A 9,644-nucleotide genomic window follows, 5' to 3' on the forward strand; every position below is an offset into this window, starting at 1 on the left:
GTAGTGATTGTGTTAACGTATGTAGGAGCATGTTTCTTTGTTTGCCTGCATTTGAAGAGGTATAAAAGGGAAAGTCAACGCCTTTCTCCTCACTTTGGTTTGCTTTTGGAGGAGATTCCATGCCAGGGTCTCAGCTGAAAATAAACCCATACTTTTCTGCCTCAACAAAGGATCACTCTTGGTATTATTTCTCCTATCAGCCACAACAATAGGTGCAAGCACAATGTTCCCTGCATCTTTGGGTAATCTCTTCCTGGGTTCATCTGGGACAAATATATGAGATCTAACCAGTGCATTTGCCAACCTGAAAGAGAGTGGAAAAGATGGCACAATGCTAGGGCTAGATTGATAATGGAGGATAGAAGTACTTTTAACAGGACAGTTGGAAAGGATTTTTTTGAAAAAAACAAAACAAGTCAAAGCAAAGCAACTGGGCTATTCTGCATACAGTATTTTTATATGCTACTTTTAAGCTTCATCCTTAGAAGGCTTTCATTACCATTGTCAGATTGACAGCTTTCCAGTCCTTGAGATTTCAGGGTCAAGACAAATGGTGGCAGGTATGGTGCAAATGTTTTTGGGCCAGTTGGTTGTTAAAATGAGCATGATGACAATTTGACTTTAAAAACTGAGAAAAAATGTCAGTGTTTATGGTGTTTGAGTGAAAATAGCATGTAGTTTAAACAGCATATGTCAGAAATGTTCCAGTAGATAATGAGTTAATATAATAGAGGGGTAGAATATTGCTAGAAGGTCAGAAATGCCATTTCCCGTACCAACCGGAAAAGGACAATGTACTCTGTTCTTTGCCATGTGAACAAGTATGGACGTGTCTCAAGATTTTAATGTATATAGTTCTTGTAAATAAAGTAGAAAGAACCACTTTCATTGAAAGCTGAATGTATGGAGTCCACTTGAACTTTTTTATCTTTGTGCCTTCAGGACAAGTTCTTGTGAAGGTTGAAAGAACTGGGATAAAGGCAGCAGATTTATGACTGCTTTATTTTAATTACCTGACAAAAAGCAATCCAGCTCATCAGTTAATAGGGCAACCAGAGGCGGCCCTAGGTAATTTTCAACGGTAAGCAAACAGTATTTTTGCCCCCCCCCCCCCAACCAATCACTGATATATATTTTCTGTTCGTCGTGGGAGTTCTGTGTGCCATATTTGGATGGAGTTGATGGAGTTGAGAATGCTCTTTGATTGTAGGTGAACTATACATCCCAATAACTACAACTCGCATATGTCAAGGTCTATTTTCCACCAAGAGCGCCTCAAGAGCGCCCCTGGGCAGAATCAACTATACTGCAAATGCTTACTTTGAGTAATGGGTTGAGCCGCCCCTGAGGGCAACCCACAAGCATAAGAGAATCTAAAACATTTTTAAGCAACTGACATGGCAGCTAAAGGCACCTAGTGATTGCAGTACAGTAGTTGCTACCACTTCTATGACATCTTTCATCCCATGCAGCCTGCCTTTACATTTTGGTTTTCCTAAGCTCTATGACACTGATGAAGTTGATAGAAGAGTTACTAACAAACTTAGGATTTTTTTCTGTGCTCTTGCTGCTGTTATCAAGCAATGACATCCCCTCCCCAAAATAATAAAAACATGGAAGAAACTTCTAGCAAGTTATATGATTTATTCTTTATTTTCTAAACATTTTCTGTGGCTCCAAAGTTATGAAGTGTCAAAACTGGTAGAGGCTTCGGAATGGATCTAGCAGCAGCCGTACCCTAAACATTCTATCAAATCTAACCCTTTCATAAAATGTATCAACTTGAGAATTTTGTGTACCTTCTACCTTTCATGTACTGTGTCAATTCCAAAAAGGACAAAATATATAAACTGTATAAAATGAATGTATCAAAATGTATCTGGAAGGCAGCTATCTTTCCGAGCCCTCAGTTTGCATTATTCCTTGGGAAATGAGATCATGACCAAGGTCCCTCCAGATAAATATCAAAAACTTTGCGTGAGTATGTAGGTATATGAGCTCAGGATGTTTGTTTATTCAACCTGAGGCTGAGAGTCTGGCACTCTCATGAAAGAGGAAGCTCAACAAAAACTCTCTATACAGGCAGCCAAGCCCTTGATTGTCTGGAATCATCGCCTTTGTCTTTTGGGTCTTGCACCCTTTGTTTTACAGAGAATTGGATTCTTGAGTAAATAAGTATCAGCATATCCATTTCATCATTTGCACACTCCCAAGGCAATGGATTGGCTCTCTAAGTTGTCCAACCTCCAGTTGTCTTTCTTCCCACCAGAGGAATCTCCTTCTGCTGTGACATCAAGGGAACACCCAGGCAATTTAGGTACAGATCCTAGCCTCCCTCTCTTTTCAGCTAATTGGGGGGGGGGGGGGGCAGGAAATCTGAATAGCTGTCAGATCCGTATGAGATGTCATGTATTTTTCTGTGAATTTATGCGTGTATCTTTTGAAGTGCCTTGCTTGTACTTGCATCCTATTTGGCCAAACCATAATAAACTTCTGTAGCTTTGCCTTCCACTCAGAGTGCCTGTGCTCCATTCTAGCTGATCTGGGTTAGCAAAGGTTCACTGGGAACGGACCTCTCTATCCACAGTCCTAGCTGAAATCACTACACTGCCACAACATTTGTAATAGGAAGGTTCACACAAGACTTCTGGTCTTGTTCCAAATGGCACTAAGGGCCAGCACCCATGGGTTAAACTAAGCAACTATTAAGGAATTGTGGAGTTGGACTAAATGCTAACACTACAAATTCCTTCTCATTTCATAACATCAACAAAGCACTGTAGGGAGAGGATGGCATAGTTCAAGGTGGAGGACTTTAATTTTTGTTGCACACTTCTATTTATTGTTTTGAAAGGGACAAAGATAGAGGTATTTTGATGCACCATGGAGAGTGTGTATGAGAGTATTACGTGGAGTGAAGGTCTTTTGCACATTTGGGGAACTTTCTCAATGTTTGGAGTGGAAATAGATGAAAATACCACCAACATTTGGAAGTGGACCACAGGAAGTTTTGGTGCCACAAAAAGTAGGCCCATGTACTGCATCTTCCCTTCCCTCTGGGCATGGCCATATTTTTGGGTTTAAACTTTCATTTTTTTCCATTTTAGCTCTTTCCCCCCATTTCTGTTTTATAAGGATAATAACATATGTAGGTGGGCAAATTTAGTCCACATTTTCAAAAGGGATGAGGTGGGGAGAGAATTTGGCAAGTGTAGGTCAGTCAACTTGATGGTAATACATGGCAAACTTTTCTTAACAGATTATTAGCATTCACTCTGTTAGCATTTAGAAATGACATTCTGTTATTACACATAGTCAAAATTGATTTTAGTCATGAAAGACTAATCTTGTATTCTTTCTTTTTTTAAACAGTTACTAGTTTGTTGGAGAAGCAGAATGATGCCGCTACACTATACCTTTATTTTTAAGTTCAAAAATTATGCCTTTTTGTGGCAAAGTTGTAAATTGTATAGTAGACAATGTGATTCTTAGGTGACCTATTTTTGAATTTATTGTCATTCTGGAAAGAAGTGGAAATTCGATGTCAGCAGGGCCCAGTTTTGTTTAAGATCTGTAGAGAAATTATTTGAATGAAGGAGCAGAGAAGTTCACACCTAATGTGAAAGAACACTGAATTTAATGTGATTTTCACAGGTTGGAGTACTGGGCAAAGAGAAACAACATGAACTTCAACAGGGATAAATGTAACGGTCAGCACTTAGTCAGGAAACATTGGACGCACAGATAAAGGATGGGCTCTACATGGCTTTACTGTAGAATGTGTGAGTTTTAAAATACCACAGGCTAAACATGATTCTGTAGTAGATGGCTTCAGATAAAGACTAGTGCAATTCTGACAGTCTGTACGTTGTTTGTTGTTTATTCATTCAGTTGTTTCCAACTCTTTGTCATCTCATAGACCAGCCCATGCCAGAGCTCCCTGTCAGCCGTAGTGCCCTCCCACCCTCCCTCCCTCCCTTCAAGGTCAAGTCTGTATATTAATTGTATTTATTTATTGTATGTATTCGATGCCTCTGACAGATCCAGGTCAGCTCCAAAACTGCAATTTTTAGGAATCATGCCACTCACCTTGTCCTTGTTCCCCATGTAAGACCCTTGCTGGATTGTGTTTCTGGGCATCACTGTAACTCCTCAAATGTTGACCTGTGCCTGTGTTGTTGTATGGGTTCTTTAGTTTTGGTATGCATGGCCTGATTCCAATTCTGACTTGTTAGAGAGACTGTGAAAGGTTTAAAACAACAACAAGGTTTGTCTATATATATATATATATAATCTATTCTTTAAGCTCTCCAAAACTATCGATCATTCTCTATTCTTTCTCAAATCCAAAACCTTTCTACTTCAGCTCCAATTTTGGTTTCTATCAGCACAAAAGCCTGTGTCAGTTTCAAACCCTGTCAATTCTAGTTCAAATCCTGCCTGAATCTCACAGAGCAAACACGTGTCTTTTGATAGATTCTGTGATTGGTTGCCTCCATGCCAATTCTGTCTAGCATTTCTTTCACACTGACTTTCAACCACAAAGATTCCCAGAGCAGTTATTTTATGCTAAAAGATGTAGGAGAGGTAGCGGCAACACTCTCACCAAGAGGGTTGCTGCTGTTCATATCTTGCCAACACAATTTAAGAATAATATTGATATGAAGGGACTTCCCTAAAGGAAGAAACTGAAAATGAGGACATAAGTCTCAATGGACTGAGCTATTCAGCTCTGGATTTGATTGCATCGGAAGGCGATAGGTTTCTATTTGGCAAAAGTTTTAATGGTCATTGACCAGGGATGTTGTAGTAGTGGATTTTTTCTGTCAGCAGGATAAGGAATTAGTTGACCTAGCTATATTGATTTCTCCAATTCTATTAACCCAGTTATCAGAATCCCAGTTCAGAGATACATGTCACACTTAGCTCCACTGAAATTGGACAACATAAAACTTGTAACAGCTTCCTTCTCCCATTGATTTTAATAGGAATTAAACACAACTACCTTTCTTCAGATCTGAATCCAAAAGGTTTTTTCTCTACGAACAGAACACACAAAATTGATAGTTATGTAGGAGAAAAATAAATGCAATATACATGCTGGCACTGTAATTATATTCTGCTTATTTTGTATTTGACAGGAGGTAAAAATATCTTCTGTAGATCCAGATTCTTTGCTAAAAACATAAGTTTTATGCTTCATTTAACATATTTTCCCCAGGTGCATTATTTGTCAAGGCAATTTAAATAAATGAAAAGGACTGATTTAAATAATTGGAATAAAAATACTCATTTTTGGGGAAATTATACATTTTTTTTGAATTAAATAGGCATGTTAACACCTTGCTATAAAAATTACAGGTTGAGATCCTGCAGTATCAGATGTAGTTGTGGTGTCTCATTCGGGTCCTTAGGAGCTAGACACATTGGCCCTCAAACCTGCACTTTTTGTGGTAGTTGAAATCACATAATAGGGTAGCAGGAATTCTAGAATAAATAACTTGGGGTGCATCTACACTGTAGAATAAATGCAGTTTGACTGCAGTTTAACTGCCCTGGCTCAATGCTATGGAATAATGGAAGTTGTAGTTTTAAGGTTTCTCTACCATGAGTGCTCATGCCTCACCAAACTACAAATTCCAGAATTCCATAGCATTGAGCAATGGCAGTCAAAGTGGAGTTAAACTGCATTCATTCTACAGTGTAAATTCATTCCATCTGAACATTAGGAAGAACTTCATGACCATAAGAAGAACTGTTCAACAGTGGAATTCTCTGCCTTGGAGTGTGGTCAAAGGTCCTTCTTTGGGGGCTTTTAAACAGAGGCTGGATGGCCGTCTGTTAGAGTACTTTGACTGTGCTTTCCCTGCATGGCAGGAGTTTGGACCAGATGGCCCATGTGATCTCTTCCAACTCTATGATTCTATGACCTGGGAAGTAAGCTCTATTGCACTATTGTTTTAGAGACTCACCATGTGTCATCTGGCCTTTATTCCTTACTCTTGCATACATACTGTTTAGGTGTCACTTGAAAAACAAAATGATTTTTTTAGATTTGAGAGGCTTTCCACAACATAGCAATAATTCCTTTTAGTTTGTGATGATGATAGTATTCCAGGATTCCAATATTTTTCGTATTGTAACATGTAATGCACTAACACATGTAGACCTTGGATTATTTATGACTTAATCTTCCAGGGAGAAAATGTTAGTGATTTTTTTTTCCATTCCAGATAGTCTGTTCTAACTTTAAATGTCTTTTAATATCCTTCAGCCAGTGAAATGAGATGAAATCAGAAATTGAATTGGTTTATAATAAGCACATTTGAAGCAAGCTGCCCATTGGGACCTAGCAACAGTTGTTTACAATGAAGCACCATTTTATGCTTGACATACGAAAATAAAAATCAGTTCCACTGTAAAATCTACATTTAGAACAGCAGGTGGAGATCCTATGATTTTCAAGAAACATAATAAATGGGTCTATGAGGACTGAAAAGTGGATAAAATGTATGTGTTTTTAAAAGTGTGGCTCCTCCTTCTTAGATGACCAGCCATAATTCCTGTTTCTGGTGAGAACCTGGGGATCTCCACACTTCATTCTGGGTACAGCATCTTCCTTTCCCAAAAAAACTTTGGATCTATTAGTGTAACTATCTAAAAAAAATCCCCAAGCAAAGAAGAGACAGACTTGCCTATTTTAAAACATGCAAATAAAAAAAAAAACATTACTAGACTATAGAAAAGAAACCTAGTATGCCTCACCAGAGTGGGCAATATCATGATCAGGTGGCCTGTGTGAATCCTCAGTGTGCTGACCAGGTGCTAACATTTGATAAGAAACCTCAAAGCTCCTGTTTTCCCTTCTATTCATTCCTTATCTGTAAACTGGACTTGGAACTAGTCTTTTCAGCAAGGGTAGCTTTCAACTGGAAACCGTTCACTGTATAAAGATGGGAATCATTTAGATCTCTGTACATTGTTGACTTCCGCTTCCAGGATTCCTCACCAAACAGAAAGGAAAACTGGTTAAAATAGAAGGTTGACACACATCTCTAGAAGAAACAAAAATCTGAACTGCAGGGAGGGTGGGAAGAGATCAGGAATGCACTCCTGCAGTCTGTGTGAAAGAAAGATTGAATATGAGTTTTAAAGGTTCTTTGAGTGTATATACTTGATTTTAATTCTGTTTTATCACACTTTTTGTTGCACTCCAAGGCTGGGAATCACCTCTATACTTATCACACACAAGCAATTTATTGAAGAATATAAGAAAAGCAATTCAGCAAAATAGTATAAAAAACCAAAGTCCAGATATCATGATGAATCCACAGAAATCAAAGTACATGAGTAGCATCAAAAACCTGCAATACAAAAGCAGAATAAATCCAAAACATAAGATTCAGGAACAGTCCTCAGAAACTTGGAAACATGAACAAAAAGGGAACATGGAACTAGAAATCCCTTGACTTGACAGAAGTTTTATTCTCAAACGTCAATGTTGCCTCGACTGGAGAAACAGCCTGCTGGTCTAGCTAATATAATAATAACTTTATTTTTATATCCCACCACCATCTCCCTGAAGGGACTCGGGGCAGCTTACACGGAGACCAAGCCCAACAAAAAATCATAGACAGAAAATCATGTCTTCTCCCCTAGGAAACTGATAAAGACTTTTTGGCTAATAGGCATTTTGACCTTCCTACACTCTCCTGAGAAGCTCTGTGTTGACGGAATGCAAATCTCCTATCTAACTACTCACTAGTCTGTCCAACTGGACTTTCATTTTATCCTCTGAGCTCAATTCTGTTTCTGATCTTGCTTCCCTAGCTATCTGCCTTTCTGGAATGTGTCCTTCAGACAGAGACTGCTCATTTTAAGGGCTTAAAATCTCTTGCTAGCTCTCCTGTTGCTCCTGCTGACTTGCAGGCCCAGAAACTCTAGTGCCATCAAGTTAACTATCAGGCCCAGAATCCCCAAAGAGATCAGGTGCAGGAACAATCAAAGGCTGGACAACAACACTGTTAGTATTTAATTGGTTTTTTAAAAACTTTTGTATTGCACCTTTTAAACTTGTTTAGTGTGGTGTGTTAGCCACCTTGAGTCCCCATGGGGAAAAAGGCAGGGTCTAAATAAAGGTAATACTAATAACAATAATAAGAACACCTGGTGTCCACTTCTAAAAATGCTGTAATTCAAAGATCTCAAGAAGAGCCCATCTTAAATGGCTAGGTTCTTCTCTTCCCTTGCATTTCACAAGCTGTATTTATTCCATTTACTCAGCTATAGAAGCCATTATGGTGCCCCCAATGGTGCAGTGGGTTAAATCGCTGAGCTGCGGAACTTGCTGACCAAAAGGTTGATGGTTCAAATCCAGGAAGCGGGGTGAGCTCCTGCTGTTAGCCCCAGCTTCTGCCAACCTCGTAGTTCGAAGACATGCAAATGTGAGTAGATTGATAGGTGCTGCTCCGGCAGGAAAGCAATGGTGCTCCATGCAGTCATGCCGGCCACATGACCTTGGAGGTATCTATGGCCAATGCCGGTTTAGAAATGGAGGTGAACACCACCACTCCAGAGCTGGACACGACTAGACTGAACGTCAAGGGGAAACCTTTACCTTTACTAGAAGCCATTTGGGGCTCCACAGTCAAGCCTGGCCTGTTACAAAGATAGGATTGGCTGCAGAAGTTTGCATTTGCTTGAATATACTGAGAAACACAAGAGTACGAGTACACCTTATCTTCTTGCTCATGTTGAAGTAAGTGAATGCAAAATATTTTTGAATTTCAGTCTCGGTTTGTAGAAACTGAGCTAAGCCAGTGAGGAAGGATAAAATGGGCAGTTGGAGGAAAAAAACTGGGATGTTTTCAAAGCAGCTGATAAAGCAAAATGACTGAGGATTAACTGGGATGGCTTCTGCCAAAGGAAGATAAATAGGCTGAGTAATATAAAATGACACAGGCCTGGATGACATATACAAATGTATAGGCTGTGCAGTTGGCCCTCTACATTTGTGGATTTGACTTTTTTGAATGTGGTTATTCATTGATTTGATTAAAAAAAATGTCTCTGGGAAAGGTCTTTTTTTTCTGCTGGAGCACGTAGAGATTCCTAGAAAATGTTTTCTCAGATTTTTAAAAAACAAAGTGTTTTTAATTCATGATTTCCCCAATTTCATGATGGCCCCGCACCACTAAACCCAATGAAAATGGAGGTCTGACTGCAGAAGGAAAGAATCAGAATCACTATGAAGGGTTCCAGCTTGCAAGTCTTATTGCTCTTGTTTATGAAACCAAAACTTTCATCTGCCTGAAACATCATTTCAAGAATTACAAATCACTTTCTGAAATAACTTTATAAAGTCAACCACCCTTTATACTAATATATTTAAGTATAATTTTTAATCTAAAAATTGATTCTAGTGTATATGAGTATACCTTATCTTTTATAAAGAAAGAAAATGTCCTGCTTTGGTGTCAATCAAGAGAGAAGAACAGACTACAAATATAATAATAATAATAATAATAATTTTTTGTCGTGTCAGGAGCGACTTGAGAAACTGCAAGTCGCTTCTGGTGTGAGAGAATTGGCTGTCTGCAAGGATGTTGCCCAGGGGCCGCCCAGATGATTTGATGTTTTTATCA

At 38.9% G+C, this 9,644-nt stretch overlaps 1 long non-coding RNA gene across 1 annotated transcript; it reads left to right on the forward strand.

The window, feature by feature from the left end:
* The first annotated feature begins 814 nt into the window (after positions 1–814).
* On the forward strand, positions 815–3,956 carry LOC137095901 (uncharacterized). The gene is made up of 3 exons (XR_010909048.1): positions 815–1,081; positions 2,152–2,317; positions 3,373–3,956. It is a non-coding gene; the product is annotated as an uncharacterized lncRNA (long non-coding RNA).
* The last annotated feature ends 5,688 nt before the right edge of the window (positions 3,957–9,644 follow it).

The sequence above is a fragment of the Anolis sagrei genome, chromosome 1, assembly GCF_037176765.1.
Source record: "Anolis sagrei isolate rAnoSag1 chromosome 1, rAnoSag1.mat, whole genome shotgun sequence".
Lineage (NCBI taxonomy): Eukaryota > Metazoa > Chordata > Lepidosauria > Squamata > Dactyloidae > Anolis > Anolis sagrei.